Source organism: Hemitrygon akajei, chromosome 5 (assembly GCF_048418815.1).
Source record: "Hemitrygon akajei chromosome 5, sHemAka1.3, whole genome shotgun sequence".
Taxonomy (NCBI): domain Eukaryota; kingdom Metazoa; phylum Chordata; class Chondrichthyes; order Myliobatiformes; family Dasyatidae; genus Hemitrygon; species Hemitrygon akajei.
In genome coordinates this window covers 12,248,885-12,265,504 of record NC_133128.1, presented here as the reverse complement: position 1 = coordinate 12,265,504, position 16,620 = coordinate 12,248,885, and positions in this window count along the sequence as shown.

The window sequence follows — 16,620 nt, the reverse complement described above, 5'->3', positions numbered from 1 at the left end:
GTAATGTTAGCATTCATTTCAAGAGATCTGGAATACAAGAGCAGGGATGTGTTGCTGAGGCTCTATAAGGCACTGGTGAGGCCTCACCTTGAGTATTGTGAACAGTTTTGGGCTCCTCATCTAAGAAAGGATGTGCTGGCATTGGAGAGGGTTCAGAGGAGGTTCTCAAGGATGATTCTGGGAATGAAAGGATTATCATACGAGAAATGTTTGATAGCTCTAGGTCTGTATTTGCTGAAATTCAGAAGGATGAGGGGGGATCTCATTGAAACTTTTTGAATGTTGAAAGGCCTAGACAGAGTAGATGTGTAAAGGATGTTTCCCATGGAGGAAGAGTCCAGGACAGGAGGGCACAACCTCAGGATAGAGGGGTGTCTATTTAAAACAGAAATGCAAAGAAATTTCATTAGCCAGAGGATGGTGAATTTGTGTAATTTATTACCACAGACAGCTGTGGAGGCCAGGTCACTGGGTGTATTTAAGACAGAGGTTGAGAGGTCCTTGATGGATAGGGCATCAAAGATTATGGAAGAAGGCCAGGAAGTGGGGCTGGGGAGGGGAAGAAAGGATCAGCCAAGATTGAATGGCAGAGCAAATTTGATAATATTCTGATCCTATGTCATATGGTCTTATGGTTCAAGAGTCTGATGGTTGTGGGGTAATAACCGTTCCTGGACCTGGTGGTGCAGGTCCTGAGGCTCCTGTACCACCTCCATCATGGCAGTAGTGCAGAAGTATTGAGGCCATGATCCAGCTGCAGTGGCTGGGGCACGTGATAAGGATGCCCCCCGTGTTGGCTACCCCGCAGGGTGTTATACGGCCAGCTACATCACGGTCGACGCTCAGCTGGAGGGCCGAAGAAGCGCTATAAGGGTCAGATGAAGAATGCTTTCCCGAGGACCTGGAGGATGTTGCTGCTGACCGTATCACTTGGCGACAGCTGTGTAGGACGGGGTTTGTATTCTGGAGATGGAAAGAACAACCAGAAGACAGCAGAAGAGAGCCAGGAGAAATGCAGCCATGGTTGCCATCACTACCACATATACATGTCCCACCTGCAATAGAACTTGTGGGTTCAGGATAGGACTGTACAGTCATCAAAGATCTCACCATTAAAGGAGTGGACATCGTCATCGGATTTCAATGGACAACCGATGAAGTGAGAAGAGAGCATGTCCTGGATGGTGGTGACAATGCATGCTGCTTTCCTGCAACAGCACAGCTTGTAGATGTCACAGTATGCCATCCTTTCTAGCTGCAAGAAGCACAAGGGCCTTTGTTAAACATTTAATTTGAAAGGCAATACAAATAGTGCCTTTAATCTTTACACAAGATTGAAGCCTCATGACATGCAGCGGATTGAGCTTGTGCATGTTTTCCCTGACTGCGCTGATCTCCAGAGCCCTGTCCTATCCTGTTTTCAACTCTCAATCCTACCTGGGTTAAATGGCTGCCTCTTATTCCATAATGACGTAAACTCTTTGTTTTACATTTCGGTGAGTGTGTGCAAAGAGCTTCCCTCACCACACGGTGGCGCCAGATCTCGCTTCTGGGGAAAGGGGTTGAACAAAGAACCTTAACATGGGAGGAATTATCTCAGACACTGGTACCACTCCCGCTGTATAAACAGCATTTCAGCCTGTAGGTATGTTTTGTGGGTGGGTGAATTTTCTACCGTTATCCAAGCTCACTTGAAGGTGTGCCGTGTAGACCAAAGGAGCTGAAGGCCATTTAAAGATTAAAGAGAAAGATTTATTTGTCATGTGTACATCAAAACGTACAGTGAAATGCATCGTTTTGCTTCAATGACCTACACAGTACAAATATGTACGGGGGGAGGAGGGCAGCCTGCAAGTGTTGTCACACTTCCAGTGCCAAAATAGCACGCCTAGAACTTAATAACCCTAACCCGTACGTTTTTGGAATGTGAGAGGAAACGAGAGCACCCAGAGGAAACCCACACGGACAACATACAAACTGCTTAAAGACGGCATTGAACCCACTGATCGCTGGTCGCTGGCATTGTAAACCGTTATGATAACCACCAGGCCACCTTAAATGTAGCCTCTCAGCGTGTGGGGATCAGGGCAGCTCAGCCTTGAGTGAAAGGTTTTTAAATCTCCACATGGTGTGGCGCTTGTGGTGTGCTGGATTTTTACCACATTAGTTAGGTTGCATAAATCGTGCATCTTGGAGTTTGTGCCTTGGCTCTGCGGAATTGGTTTATTATTGTCACGTGTACTAAACCAGCTTTAGTGTAATCGCTTTCCAGTGCAGTGATCACTGGCTTCAGTTTGATTCCTGCTGCTGACTGTAAGGAGTTTGTCTGTTTCCCTTTGACCACATGGCTTTCCTCCGGCTGCTCCAGTTACCTCCCACGTGCATGTTGGGGGTCAAACGTTTTTGTTGCAGAAGCTAGCCGCACTCTCAGGCACCCACCAGCACAATCCTCAGACTGGGTTGATCTTTGACTTAAACGATGCATCTCGCAGTATGTTTCAAAGTTTCGATGTAAAAATTAAGCTAATCTTATCTTAAAGCCTGTCTTGCAAAGTGTTCATACAGATTGATTTATTGCACAGTGAGTCGAGGTAATACAGGGTAAAGAAATAACAGAGCGCAGAGTAAAGTGTAACCGCTGCAGGGAAAATGGAGTGCAAGCTCATAACCAGGTAGATTGTGAGGTCAAGAGTCCATCTTATTTCACTAATTTACCAAAGCTTTGCACTGGCTACGCCAAGCTTCAGTGGATCCCTCAGCAGGAGTTCTAGCAACATGGAATGTGCCAGTCAGCTGCATTTCCTGAGGGACACCTCGCTGTACTAATAATTGCAATTGGTTTATTACTCTCACTGTCCTTGTGCCTGGTGGGATGTGCCTTGAGCCATTTTTTATCTTCTCCCCAGTAGGAGAGGGGAGAAGATAGAATGTCCAGAGTGGATTGGATCTCTGATTATTCTTTTGTGTAAGACTTTCACTTGAGGCATACTGTAGGAGCAGAATTGGGCCATTCAGACCATCAGGTCTGAATGGCTCATTTATCATTCCCCACAACCCAATTCTCTTGCCTTCTCCCTGTAACCATATAACCATATAACAATTACAGCACAGAAACAGGCCATCTCGGCCCTTCTAGTCCGTGCTGAACCCTTACTCTCACCTAGTCCCACCAACCTGCACTCAGCCCATAACCCTCCATTCCTTTCCTGTCCATATACCTATCCAATTTTTTTAGTGACAATATCGAACCTGCCTCTACCTCTTCAACTGGAAGCTCGTTCCACACAGCTACCACTCTCTAAGTAAAGAAGCTCCCCCTCATGTTACCCCTAAACTTTTGCCCCTTAACTCTCAACTCATGTCCTCGTTTGAATCTCCCCTACTCTCAATGGAAAAAGCCTATCCACACCAACATCTATCCCCCTCATAATTTTAAATATCTCTATCGTCCCCCCTCAACCTTCTACACTCCAAAGAATAAAGACCTAACTTGTTCAAACTTTCTCTGTAACTTAGGTGCTGAAACCCAGGTAACATTCTAGTAAATCTCCTCCGTACTCTCTCTATTTTGTTGACATCTTTCCTATAATTCGGTGACCAGAACTGTACACAATACTCCAAATTTGGCCTCACCAATGCCTTGTACAATTTTAACATTACATCCCAACTCCTATACTCAATGCTCTGATTTATAAAGGCCAGCATACCAAAAGCTTTCTTCACCAGCCTATCCACATGAGATTCCACCTTCAGGGAACTATGCACCATTACTCCTAGATCACTCTGTTCTACTTTGTAACCTTTGAGAGCCTGACAAATCAAGAACTTAACAACCTAGTGACCTGGCTTTCACAGCTGTCTGTGGCAATTAACTCCACAGATTCACCACCCTCTGGCTAAAGAAATTACTCATAATTTCTGCTCTGAATGGACGTCCCTCTATCCTGAGGCTGTGCTCTCTGGTCCTATATTCAGTCACTATAGGAAACATCCTCCCCACATCAACTCTATCCAGACCTATCAATATCTGATAGGTTTCTTTTTTTTGTAATTTATTTTTTTATTGAAGTTCATCATCAAACAAACATTTCCATAAGATGTGTTTCAGACTGTACATATATATCATATAATCATATATATCACAAGTCTTCACAAAGTATTTATCTGAGGTATACACTTATAGAAAAGAGTGGAAAGAAAAAACAAGCAAAAGGAAAAAACTATGTACAAGTAGGGAGTGATTTTTTTTACAACATATTCATTGATTTGTGAGAATAAAATCAGGCCTATGAGACATTATGTAGTTAAACCATTTTTCCCCAGTATGAATCAAATTGTTCCAGCTTATGATTAACAGACGCTGTTATCATCTCCATTTTGTAAATGTCCATTGTAATTTCTGTCCATGTATTTAAAGCTGGGCTCTCCTGTGATAACCATTTCCTAGTAAGAGTCTTTTTACCAGCCACCAACAGTATATTCATTAAATATTTATCTCTTTTCAACCATTCTTGAGGTATATATCCAAAATATATGGTCTTACTCTCTAAGGGTATTTCACATTTAAAGATGCCTTATAGGGCATTATGTATCCCCCTCCAATAGTTTTTGATAACAGGGCAGTCCCAAAAGATATGATAATGATTTGCATTTTGATTTCCACAATTTCTCCAGCAAACAGGGAGGTTACTATCATAATGGGATTTCTGAGAGGGTGTAATAAAATATCTTATCAATTTTTCCATCCAAAATCCCTCCATTTCTGTGAACTGGTACACTTCCATTGATACCTCCATATTGTTGTCCATTATGATACTTCCAGTGAGTACAGAGCTAGAACCATCAAACACTCCTCATGTTAACCCTTTCATTTCCAGAATCATTCTCATGAACTTCCTCTGGACTTACTCTAGTGCCAGTATATCTTTTCTTAGATAAGGGACCCAAAACTGCTCACAAAGTTCCAAGTGCAGTCTGACCAGTGCTTTATAAAGCCTCAGCATCACATCCTTGCTCTTACATTCTCGTCCTCGAGAAATGAATGCTAACATTGCATTTGCCTTCCTCACCACCATCTCAACCAGGAAGTTAACCTTTAGGGAATCCAACACAAGGACCCCTTTGCACATCTGATTTTCTTCCCATTTTGAAAATGTTCTATATGCCTTTATTCCTTCTACCAAAGTGTATGACCATTCACTTCCCTACACTATATTCCATCTGCCACCTCTTTGCCCACTTTCCTAATCTGTCCTCTGCAGACACCCTGCCCTTCCACCTACCTTTGTATCATCCACAAACGTGGCCACAGGGCCATCAATTGTGACATCCAAATCATTAGCACACAATGTGAAGATAAACAGTCCCAACCCTGACCCCTGTGGACCAATAGCCAACCAGTAAAGGTCTCCTTTATTTCCACTCCTTGTCTCCTGCCGGTCAGATAATCATCTATCTATGTTAGTATCTTTCATGTAATACCGTGGGCTCTTATCTCATTAAGCAACCTCATGTGCAGCAGCTTGTCAAAGGCCTTCTAAACATCCAAGTGAACTACATCCACTGACTCTCCTTTGTCTATCCTGCCTGTTATTTCCTCAGATAATTCCAACAGAAAACTATGTTGACCTATTTTATCATGTACCTATTTTATGTTGGCCTATTTTACCATGTGCCTCTAAGTACCCCAAGTCCTCATCCTTAATAATGGACTCTAACATCTTCCAAACCACTGAAGTCAGACTAACTGGCCTATAATTTTCTTTCTTCTGCCTTTCTCTCTTCTTAAAGAGTGGAGTGACATTTGCAATTTTCCAGTTCTCCTAAACCATTCTAGATTCCAGTGATTCCTGAAAGATCATTGCTAATTCCTCCACAATTTCTTCAGCTATCTCTTTCACAACCCTGGGGTGTATTCCATCCAACTCAGGTGAACTATCAATCTTCAGACCTTTAAGTTTCCCAAGCAACTTCTTCGTAATAGAACTACACTCACTTCTGTCGGCTGATACTCTCAAACTTCTGGCATACTGTTGGTGGCTTCCACAGTGAAAACTGATGCAAAATACTTATTAAGTTTGTCCACCATTTCTTTGTCCTTCATTACTATCTCTCCAGCGACATTTTCCAGCAGTCCAATATCCACCCTTGTCTCTCTTTTACTCTTTATATATCTGAAGAAACTTTTCATGTCTTCTTTTATATTATTGGCTAGCCTACCTTCATATTTCATCTTTCCTCTCCTTGTGCTTTTTTTAGTTGCTTTTTGTTGGTTTTTAAATGTGTTCCAACCCTCTAACTTCCCACCTAGTTTGCTCTATTGTATTTTATGCATTTTTGATTTTATGCTGCCTTTGACTTCCCTTGATAACCACAATTGCATCATCCTCCCTTTAGAATACTATTTCTTTGTGGTGTTTCTATCCTGAACCTTCCAAGTTGCTCCCAGAAACATCAGACGTTGCTGTTCTGCCCTCATTCCTGCTAGTGTTTTCTTCCAATCAACGTTGGCCAGCTCCCCTCTCATGCCTCTGTAAAACTCTATTGCAATACTGATACATTTAACTTTAGCTTCTCCCTCTCAAACTGCAGGGTGAATTCTATCATATTATGATCACTGTCTCCTAAGGGTTCCTTTACCTTAAGCTCCCTAATCAAATCAGGTTAATAACACAACATCCAATCCAGAATTGCTGATCCCATAGTGGTCTCAACCACAATTTACGCTAAAAAAACAATCATTCTACAAATTCCCTCTCTTGGAAATCTAAAATCAACACTAACCTGATTTTCCCAATCTTCCTGCATATTGAAATCACTTTTTACATGCCTTTTCTATCTCCTGTTGTAATTTATATCCCATATCCTGGAAGCTGTTTCACAGCTTGTAAATAACTCCTATTAGGGTATTTTCCCCTTGCAGTTTCTTAACTCTATCCACAAATATTCTACATTTTTCAATCCAGTGTCACCTCTTGCTAAGGATTTGATTTCATTTTTTACTATCAGTCCCACGCCACCCCTCTGCCTACCTGCCAGGCCACGAGTTGGAAACAAGTGGCAGGTGACTCCTGTTAGCTGGGTGGAGACTGGGAGGTACCTGCCTGTGCAGGCCGAACAAGAGTTAAAGTGGATCTTTTCACACAGAGGTTGGTGGGTATATAGAATAAGCTGACAAAGGAGGTGGTAGGCTAGAGGCAGGAACATTTGGACAGGTCTGTGTGTAGGCAAGGTTTAGAGCAGGGATTCCCAACCTGGCATCCATGGTTAATGGTAGGGGTCCATGACATAAGAAAGATTGAAAACCCCTTGTTTAGAGGGATACAGCTCAAACACAAACAGGATTAGCATTGATAAGCATCTTGGTCAATATGGGTGAGGGCCGACGGGCCTGTATCCGTATGGATTTGACTTCATATAGTTACTAATAATTGGTCCTTGGAGCTATTCCACATGAAAACAGGCTCTTCAGCCCATCTGGTCAATGCTGACCTGGATGCACCTTCTAAGCTACTCCCATTTGACAGTGTTTGGCCCATAACCTTCCTATCCATGTATCTAAGTCTCTTTTAAAAAATTTTAATTGTGTCTGCCTCCTCTGGCAGTTCATTCCATATACGTATCATGTTTGTGTAAAAAATGTTGTTGCTCAAGTTCCTATTAATGTGGCCCCGGAGTGGGTGGTCGACCAGTTCACAAAGGAACTGAGCGTGGCCCTGACTCTCACAGAGGCTGGCCTAGCTCAGGACAACAAATTTCCTCTTTCTGAAGGACATTTATGAACCATATGGGAATCGGATTGTTTTATTGTATAGTCACCAACGCTGTTGGTAGCTTTTTAATTTCAGATTTATTTAATTTTTCACTCTCTGCCTTCTGTTTATCCCATAAACCTTTTCAGTAGAAGGGAGAACTTTCATATGCATGAGATTAGCCCCAAAATCACCCGCGTGTGCCTGGGGTCAGGCCTTGGAATTATGGCCCGTTCTGTTGCTTCAGACACAAAACTCCCACCTCTGTTTCAGAAGCTGCAGGTTCAATTTCTGCTCCTGAGAAGCCAGATTATTACCCCCAGCTGAGGAAACTAGAGGCATAAACTCACTCTGATAGAAATTCCACCTACGTCTGGGGTAGGTTAAATATTCCATGAAAGTTCAAACAAGATCGCTAGAATGTAAGCATCCTAGAACACTACACCACAGAAATATACCATTTGGCCCATCTAATCAATGTCAAACTGTTATTCTGTCCAATCACATTGACCCACACCTGGACCATGCCCCTCCCAAACTTCTCTTAAATCGTTCCCGCATCCACCACCTCCGCTGGCAGCTCATCCCACGCTTCACCCTCTGAGTGAAGAAGTTCCCCCTCAGGTTCCCCCTAAATACTTCACCTTTCACCCTAAGCCTATGACCTCTGATTCACCCTCAGTGGAAAAAGAACTTGCTTGCATTAACCCCGTCTAGACCCCCTTCTCCGAGGATTGTAACCTGTCGTGGTGGGGAGGTGTCTGAGGTTCCTGAGATCCCAAGACTGACGCCGTCCGGATTTTTTGCCATCTGGCACATACCTCCTGGTTGGGTCACACTTGGTGGTAAGGTCAGGGGGAAGGTTCCAGACAAAGTACGATCCAACCAAGCCCTCAACGATGGAGCTGGTGGGAGATGATGGCACATCACAACAGCGGTGAAGGCGGCAGCAGAGTGGTCCCCAGTCATCTTGCATGCCCTACTTCTGGACCCTAAACCCAATCTGTCAAAGACCACGTGGTGGCTGCCTCACATTAAACAAAGTCACGCACACATTCTCCATTAAGGGGATAGCCCCTACAGAGAACATCAGACCCAATTCAAGTAATCACACCTCCTTCTCTCTATACCACTCATAGAGAGATACTGTATATCAGAGTGAAACTTGAGGAAGGTAAGGGTTAAAATAATAAGCTGACAGAGACAGTATGCAGACATAACACAGCCATTCAGACTGAGTACAACCCTTAAAAGCCAAATTCTTTGTGCAACCTTCCTGTTCAAGCCTGGTAACCAAGGTCATCTAGCGTGCCTAGACAAGATAAAAATGCAAACTGATGATTCCAGCATAACATTTAATATTGGACAGCTATTTCACTAACTCTCAAGTATTATTGGCCTTTAACAGGTAGATTTAATTGGTTATTAAAACCTGAAATATGTATTGTGATCGGTATTTAAATATGATCATGATTGGGATTGAGAAGTGCACCGCGTTTCTATTGGATCAATATTTGTATACAACTATAAAAATGTCATACTTTTGTTTGAACGTCAGAAGAGTTTGGTAACAGGGGCCGGACTGTTTTCCTTGTGCACAAGTGAATAAAGTGTAATTGAGGAGCGAGTGCAAGGTGTCAGAGTCCAGTGTTGGGGAGAATTCTGGAGATTCATATTTGGCCTTCGTAGATCAAAGTATTGAGTGCAGGAGATGGGATGTTATGTTGAAGTTGTATAAGACATCAGTGAGGCCTAACTTGGAGTATTGTGTGCAGTTTTGGTCACCTAGCTACAGGAAAGATTTAAGGCTGGAGGGCCTGAGTTATAAGGGAAGATTGAATAGGTTAGGACTGTATTCCTAGGCTTAGAACATATAAGATTGAGGAGAGATTTAATAGTGGTATACAAAATTATTAGGGTATAGATAGAGTAAATGCAAGCAGGCTTTTTCCACTGAGGTTGGGTGAGACTACAACAATTGGTCATAGGTTAAGGGTGAAAGGTGAAATGTTTAAGGAAAATATGAGGGGGAATGTCTTCACTCAGAGGGTGGTGCACGTGTAGAAAGAGCTGCCAGCACAAGTGGTGCATGCAATTTCAATCTCAACACACAGGGGTTTCTAACATGGGGTCTACGGACCCTCAGTTAATGAATTAGTGTGGATTAGATGAGCTCACTGGCCTGTTTCTGTGCTGTACTCTTCCATGACTCTATTAATTCAAACAAGACCCAGACCCCAGTTGTTAATGTGGACTGTAAGTTGAAGCTCAAGTCGCTCCTTTGCACTGTCTGGGGAGCACAGGCTGGCCCGCAGACTAAGAGATATGGTTTGCAAGATGGTGGCCATGAGATGTCTGCATACACACCAGCCAGACATTAAGACAATGGAGCTATGTTAATTGGCCTGCATCATTCCCTCTAATTTTTGTAACAGCTGCAGACCAACCATTGCTCAGAGCAGGAAATGTTTACACTGCCTGAAAACTGCACAACATTTTAATAAAACATTATATAAAAGAAACTTCCAGCTGCGCGGCAACAAAGGCCATGTGTGTGGGAGCATTTCAGTTACCGTGCGGCCGTGCACCCGCTCCGCTTAGAGGGAGCTGTGGGTATAAGGAATCTGCACTATTGTAACATTGTGGGCTTTGAGCAAGTTCAGGACAGCTTGTAAATAGTTTGTATCAGCCAAGTTATTTGAACATTCAGAGGTCTCTCTCACTCTGAATAAATTCAAAGCAAGCATTGTCAATCCAAAGCATTGAAGTAAACAATGTCATTGGAACTATTGAAACTGCAATGAATCATGTACTGTTTGTTTAAATCGCGTTCCTCTCCCGCATCTCCTCCATTTCCCGAACATCCGCTCTGACCTCACCTTCCTGCAGTGTTGAAGTTCTCCTTGTCCTTACCTACCACCCCATGTGCCTCTGCATCCAAGGCAGCATTCTCCGTGACTTTTGCAGATCCTACCACCACACATATTCTTACCTTCCCCCCCCCCCATCCCCACCCCGTTTTCCACAGGGATCACTCACTCCGTGATTCCCTTGTCCATTCATCCCTTCCCACTAATCTCCTTCCCAGCACTTGTCCCTGCGAGCGGCCCAAGTACTACACCTGCCCATTCACCTCCTCCCTCACCTTCATTCAGGGCCCCAAACAGTCCTTCCAGGTGAGGCAACACTTCACCTGCCAATCTATTGTGTCCAGTGCTCCCGATGCGGCCTCCTCTACATTGGTGAGACCCACTGTAATCTGGGGGACTATTTCATCAAGCACCTCCGCTCAAAGCGGAAATTCCTGGAGGCCTTTTAACATTTTAATTCTGATTCCCATTCCCATTCCGACGTTTCCTCCTCTTGTGCCATGATGAACCCACCCTCAGGGTGGAGGAACTACACCTTATATTCCATTTGGGTAGCCTCCAACATTTTGGCATGAACATCGATTTCTCCTTCCAGTAAAAAAAATGCTCCCTCCCCTTCCCCCTCTTCTTTTATTGCCCTTTCTGGCCTCTTACCTCTTCTCACCCGCCTATCAGCTCATCCTGGTTCCCTTCTTCCTTTCCTATCTCCTATGGTCCACTCTCCTCTCCTAACAGATTCCTTCCTCTCCAGCCCATTACCTTTCCTACTAACCTGGCTTCATCTATCACCTTCTAGCTATCTTCCTTCACCACCCCCACCTTCTTCATCTAAAGTCTTCCTTTCCAGTCACGATGAAGGGTCTTGGCCAGAAACATCGACTGCTTATTCATTTCCGTAGATGCTGCCTGATCTCCTGAGTTCCTCCAGCACTCCGTGTGTGTTGTTTTGGATTTCCAGCATCTGCTGATTAAGTGATCTGTTCCCTGAACCCTTCCTCGTGCTTGCTTCAGAAATATAGGCAGGCATTTCCGATGTGCCTGTTACTCAATCCCAGTGCCTGAAGTGAAATTAAATATCGAGTGCTTATTGACATCTGAGACAAACCTTTTAGCCACTGCAGGGATTGGCAGAAGTACCCAGAGCACAGGACGGTTTTAGGGAACGATGAATTTTAAACAACAGTCTCCGGAGAAAGTGTTATTGAAGCCCATCATCACAGCCCGTAGAACTGTTTGCATTGTGCTGTTGCCACAATGTCAACAAATCTCACAACATCTACCAGTGGTATTTAACCTGATTCTGATGATAGTGGTTCAGTGCCAAGCATAAAACACAGGACAATACCATAACAGACGACACAATAGCAAACAACATCAATGATCTGGCTGATAATGTGGTTAACTGCACAGCAAATTTGCAGACGACATCAAGATTGGGGGTGTAGTGGACAGCGAGGAAGGCTATCAGAGTTTGCAGAGGGATCTGCACCAGCTGGAACAATGGGCTGGAAAATGGCAGATGGAATTTAATGCAGACAAGTGTGAGCATTTGCACTTTGGACCAACCAGGGTAGGTCTTACACAGTGTGCATTCTTACACTGAGGAGTTGGTAGAACAAATATATCTGTGAATACAGGTCTGTAATTCATTGAAAGAGGTGTCACAGGTAAATAGGGTCGTAAAGAAAGCTTTTGGCACCTTGACCTTCATAAATCAACGTATTGGGTACAGGAGATGGGATGTTATGTTGAAGTTGTATAAGACATCAGTGAGGCCTAACTTGGAGTATTGTGTGCAGTTTTGGTCACCTAGCTACAAACAAGGTTGAAAGAGTACAGAGCAAATGTACAAGGATGTTGCCGGGTCTGGAGGACCTGAGTTATAGGAAAGATTGAATCGGTTAGGACTATATTCCTTAGAACATAGAAGATTGAGGTGAGATTTGATGGAGGTATACAAAATTATGATGTGTATAGATAGGGTAAATGCAAGCAAGCTTTTTCCACTGAGGTTGGGTGGGACTACAACTAGGGGTCTCGGGTTAAGCGTGAAAGGTGACAAGTTTAAGGGGAACATGAGGGGAAACTTCTACACACAGAGGTTCGTGAGAGTGTGGAACCAGCTGCCAGCACAAGTAGTGCCTGCGAGCTTGATGTCAACATTTAAGAGAAGTTTGGATAGGTACATGGGTGGTAGGGGTATGAGGGACTATGGTTTGGGTGCAGGTCAATTGGAGTAGGCTGTTTTGCTATAGACTAGATGGGCCGAAGGGCCTTTCCCTGTGCTGTGCTTCTGTATGACTCTACAACAATTTACAAGAGAACAGTGTAAACGGCAACATGCAATCAACAGCTAGCAGGACAATCACATGTGCAAATGTTATTAATAAAACTTAGATCCCTGTGAACATACCAACGGAACAAAGAGAGCAGGAGAGACCATTTAACAGGTGTGGCGTGGGGACAGTTAAGGTAGTTCAACTGAGTGACACACTTGGCTGCTCTCTCTGCAGAAGCAGATCCATCTTTGGCACTTCGGGGGTGGGAGCGCCATCAGGACTGTCACAGAACCTGCTGAGCAAGCCTCCTGAGGGCTTTTACTTTTCAAGGTGTGACCCATGGACCAGTGCTACTGGGACACAAGCCGGGGCCTAACCAACCCTGGCCGGGTTGCCTGAGTGTGGGTGCCTGATGCGGAAAGACCCGTAGCGCCTGTTTGACCAGAGGTTACATCGCTGAGGATGTGTCCCAGCACATCCTAGGATGCATCTCAGCATCAAGAGGCTCTTAGGTGTATGGATGTAAGGAAACGTGAGGGTCTGGGCTATGTAGGAGAGAAGGATTAGATTGTTCATGGAATAGGTTCATATTGCTCAGCAAGACATCGTGGGGCAAAGGGCAGACACTGTACTGTGCTGCTCTGTGACTCCACGTCTATAACTTACTTAGAAAGGAGGATGTGATGTATGGTGGTGTAATGTGAAGGATTAGTTTACTTCTCAATCAAAAGCTGCTTCTGCCATGCTGGTCACTGATTGGCACATTCGAAGGATGTAGTAGCTCTTTCCCATTGGTTGCTTTGTGCGCCATGGCACCGGTGTCTGGTTTCAGGTGCCCGAGGGGCTTTCCTCTGTCTCCGGGCACTCATCCTCATGCTGAGGTCCCGACTGGTGCTGAAGAACCCCTGGGAAAGTATGCTGTAGATATAGGAGGGCCCACATGCACATTTAGCTAAGCATCTCTTTGTTGAATGTGTAGTTTTGTAGTTGAGTAACTTGGGGAGACATAATGAGGTACCTGTTGAGTTTGAAGTGTCACTGAATGTTTAGTATCATAGTTTTTGTAAGTTAGAGCAGTTTAGATGCTTGGGTGAATATTTTACTGTTTGTCCATGAATAAATGGTTAACGTACTTATTTGTAATCTGTCTCACTTACCAAACCCATGAACATGTTTCCTTGTAACAAGTGGGGTGAAGAGAAATGGAACCACGGTTGGTTTGGAAACCTATCGAGAAGTTATCTTCACAACTTCTCAGTAAATTCAGACTCAGTAAAACATTAGCCACAAAGTTAACATCCACATTTCTCTACAGTTGGGTAGGATGTTTGAGTCTTTAAGGTTAAAGTTTTGTTGGTAATAGATATGAATCATCAAATGTACTTGTGAATGGATCCTTTTAGAAAAAATGGAAGATATATCAGTCTTTTCACTAATTGGAAATATTTATAGCTCTCTTTTAAACCCAAGAGTACATTTTTTATTATCTAGAGATTTGAGGATTTGTATCAACAAATACACTGATGCAGTCGTCAACTTCATTAAAACTCTCCTCAAGGTCACAAACCACTGGAACTGTCCTTTAAGGATTGATGACGCGAGTCTTTAGAGTCGTAGAACACTACGGCACAGAAACAGACCCTTCAATCCATCTATTATTCTGCCTAGTTCTATCAACCTTCACCTGAGCCATAGCCCTCCATACCCCTCCCATCCATGTACCTACAAAATTTCTCTTAAACGTTGAAATTGAGCCAGCATCCACCACTTCCTCTGGCAGCTCATTCCTCACTCTCACCACCCTCTGAGTGAAGAATTTCCCCCTCAAACTCTTAAACATTTCACTTTTCACCCTTAACTCAAGACCTCTAGTTCTAGTCTCGTCCAACCTCAGTGGAAAAAGCCTATTTGCATTTACTCTATCTAAAACTCCCATAATTTTTTGTACCTCTATCAAATCTCCCCTCATTTTCCTGTGCTCCGGAGAATAAAGTCCTAAACCTATTCAACCTTTCCCTATAACTCAAGTTCCCGGAATATCCTTATAAATTTTCACTGCACTTTTTCAATCTTTAGGTGTGAATGTCTGGAACATTGAGAATTCTCCTTTGAATTTCAGAATCAGATTTATTATCACCAGAAAGTGTCATGAAATTTGTTAATGGAATTTGAATCAGAATCAGATTTATCACCATTGACGTATATGATTCACTTGTTGTTTTACAATAACTGTATAGTGCAAAGGCATAAAATTACTATACATTACAAAACTAAGTGAAAGATTATGAATTTGTTGCCACAAGCGGCTGTGGAGGCAATAGTTATATTTATAGTGTGTGCCTTCAAGCTCCTGTATCTCTTCCTTAATGGCAGCAATGAGAAGAGGGTGTGTTCAGGGTGATGGGTGTCCTTAAAAAGAGATGCCATCTTTCTGAGGCATCGCCTTTTGAAAATGTCCTTGATGCTGGGGAGGCTAGTGTCCATGGTAGTGCTGGCTGAGGATGCAATTTTCTGCAGCTTTTTCTAATCCTGTGCAGCGGCCCCTGCATACCAGGCATGATGCAAGCCAGTTAGAATTCTCTCTCTGTAGAAATATACAGGAGTCTTTGGTGACACACCAAGACTCCTCAAACTTCTAATGAAACATAGCCACTGCTGTGCTGCCTTTGTGATTGCATCAATGTGGTTGGCCCAGGATAGATCGCCAGAGATATTGACCCCTAGGAACTCGGAATTGCTCACCCTTTCCATTGCTGATTCCTCGATGAGGACTGCTGTGTGTTCCCTCGACCTCCCTTTGCTGAGTCCACAATCAGTTTCTTGGTCTTACTTACGTTGAGTGCAAGTTGTTGTTGAGACACCGCTCAGCCAGTCAATCTATCTCACTCCTGTACATCTCTTTGGCACCATCGTAAATTCTGCCAACAGTGCTTATGTCATGGGCAAATTTATGGATGGTGTTTGAGCTGAGCCTAGCCACACAGTTGTGGGTGCAGAGACAGAGCTAAGCACGCATCCTTGAGATGCGCCAATGTTGATGGTCAGTGAGAAGATGTTATTTCCGATCTGCACTGACCATGCGAAAAGTCAAGGGTCCATTTGCAGAGGGAGGCACAGAGGTCCAGGTTTTGGAGCTAACTGATCAGCTATAGAAAAAAGGAAGTGTTCGTGGGATCATGAACCATCTGACAGTGCAGGAGAAGAAATTGTTCCTGAATCTTTGGGAGGGTGTCTTCGGGCTTCTGTACCTACACCCTAAACATAATTACAAGAAGTGGGCATGTCCAGTTGATGAGGTCCTTAGGATGCCATATTCTTGAGCCCCAACATCTTGAAGTGGTGGTTTGGGTTGCCATAAGATCAGAAGACACGAGAGCAGAATTAGGCCATTCAGTCTTTTAAGTCAGCTTTGCCATTCCATCCTGGCTGATTTATTATCCCTCTCAACCTACCTCTCCTTTAACCTTTGACAGCCTTACCGATCAAGAAACTATCAACCTCCACTTTAAATATACCCAACGACTTGGCCTCCACTCCCGCTTGTGGCAATGAAATCCTCTCTCTGGCTAAATAAATTCTTCTGCATCTCTTTTCTAAAGAGATATCCTTCTATTCTGAGACTGTGCGCTCTGATCCTAGACTATCCTCCTATTGGAAACCCCCCCCCCATCCTGACCTTTCAATACCCTAGTCATGGGGGGTATCTCATTGAAGCCTATC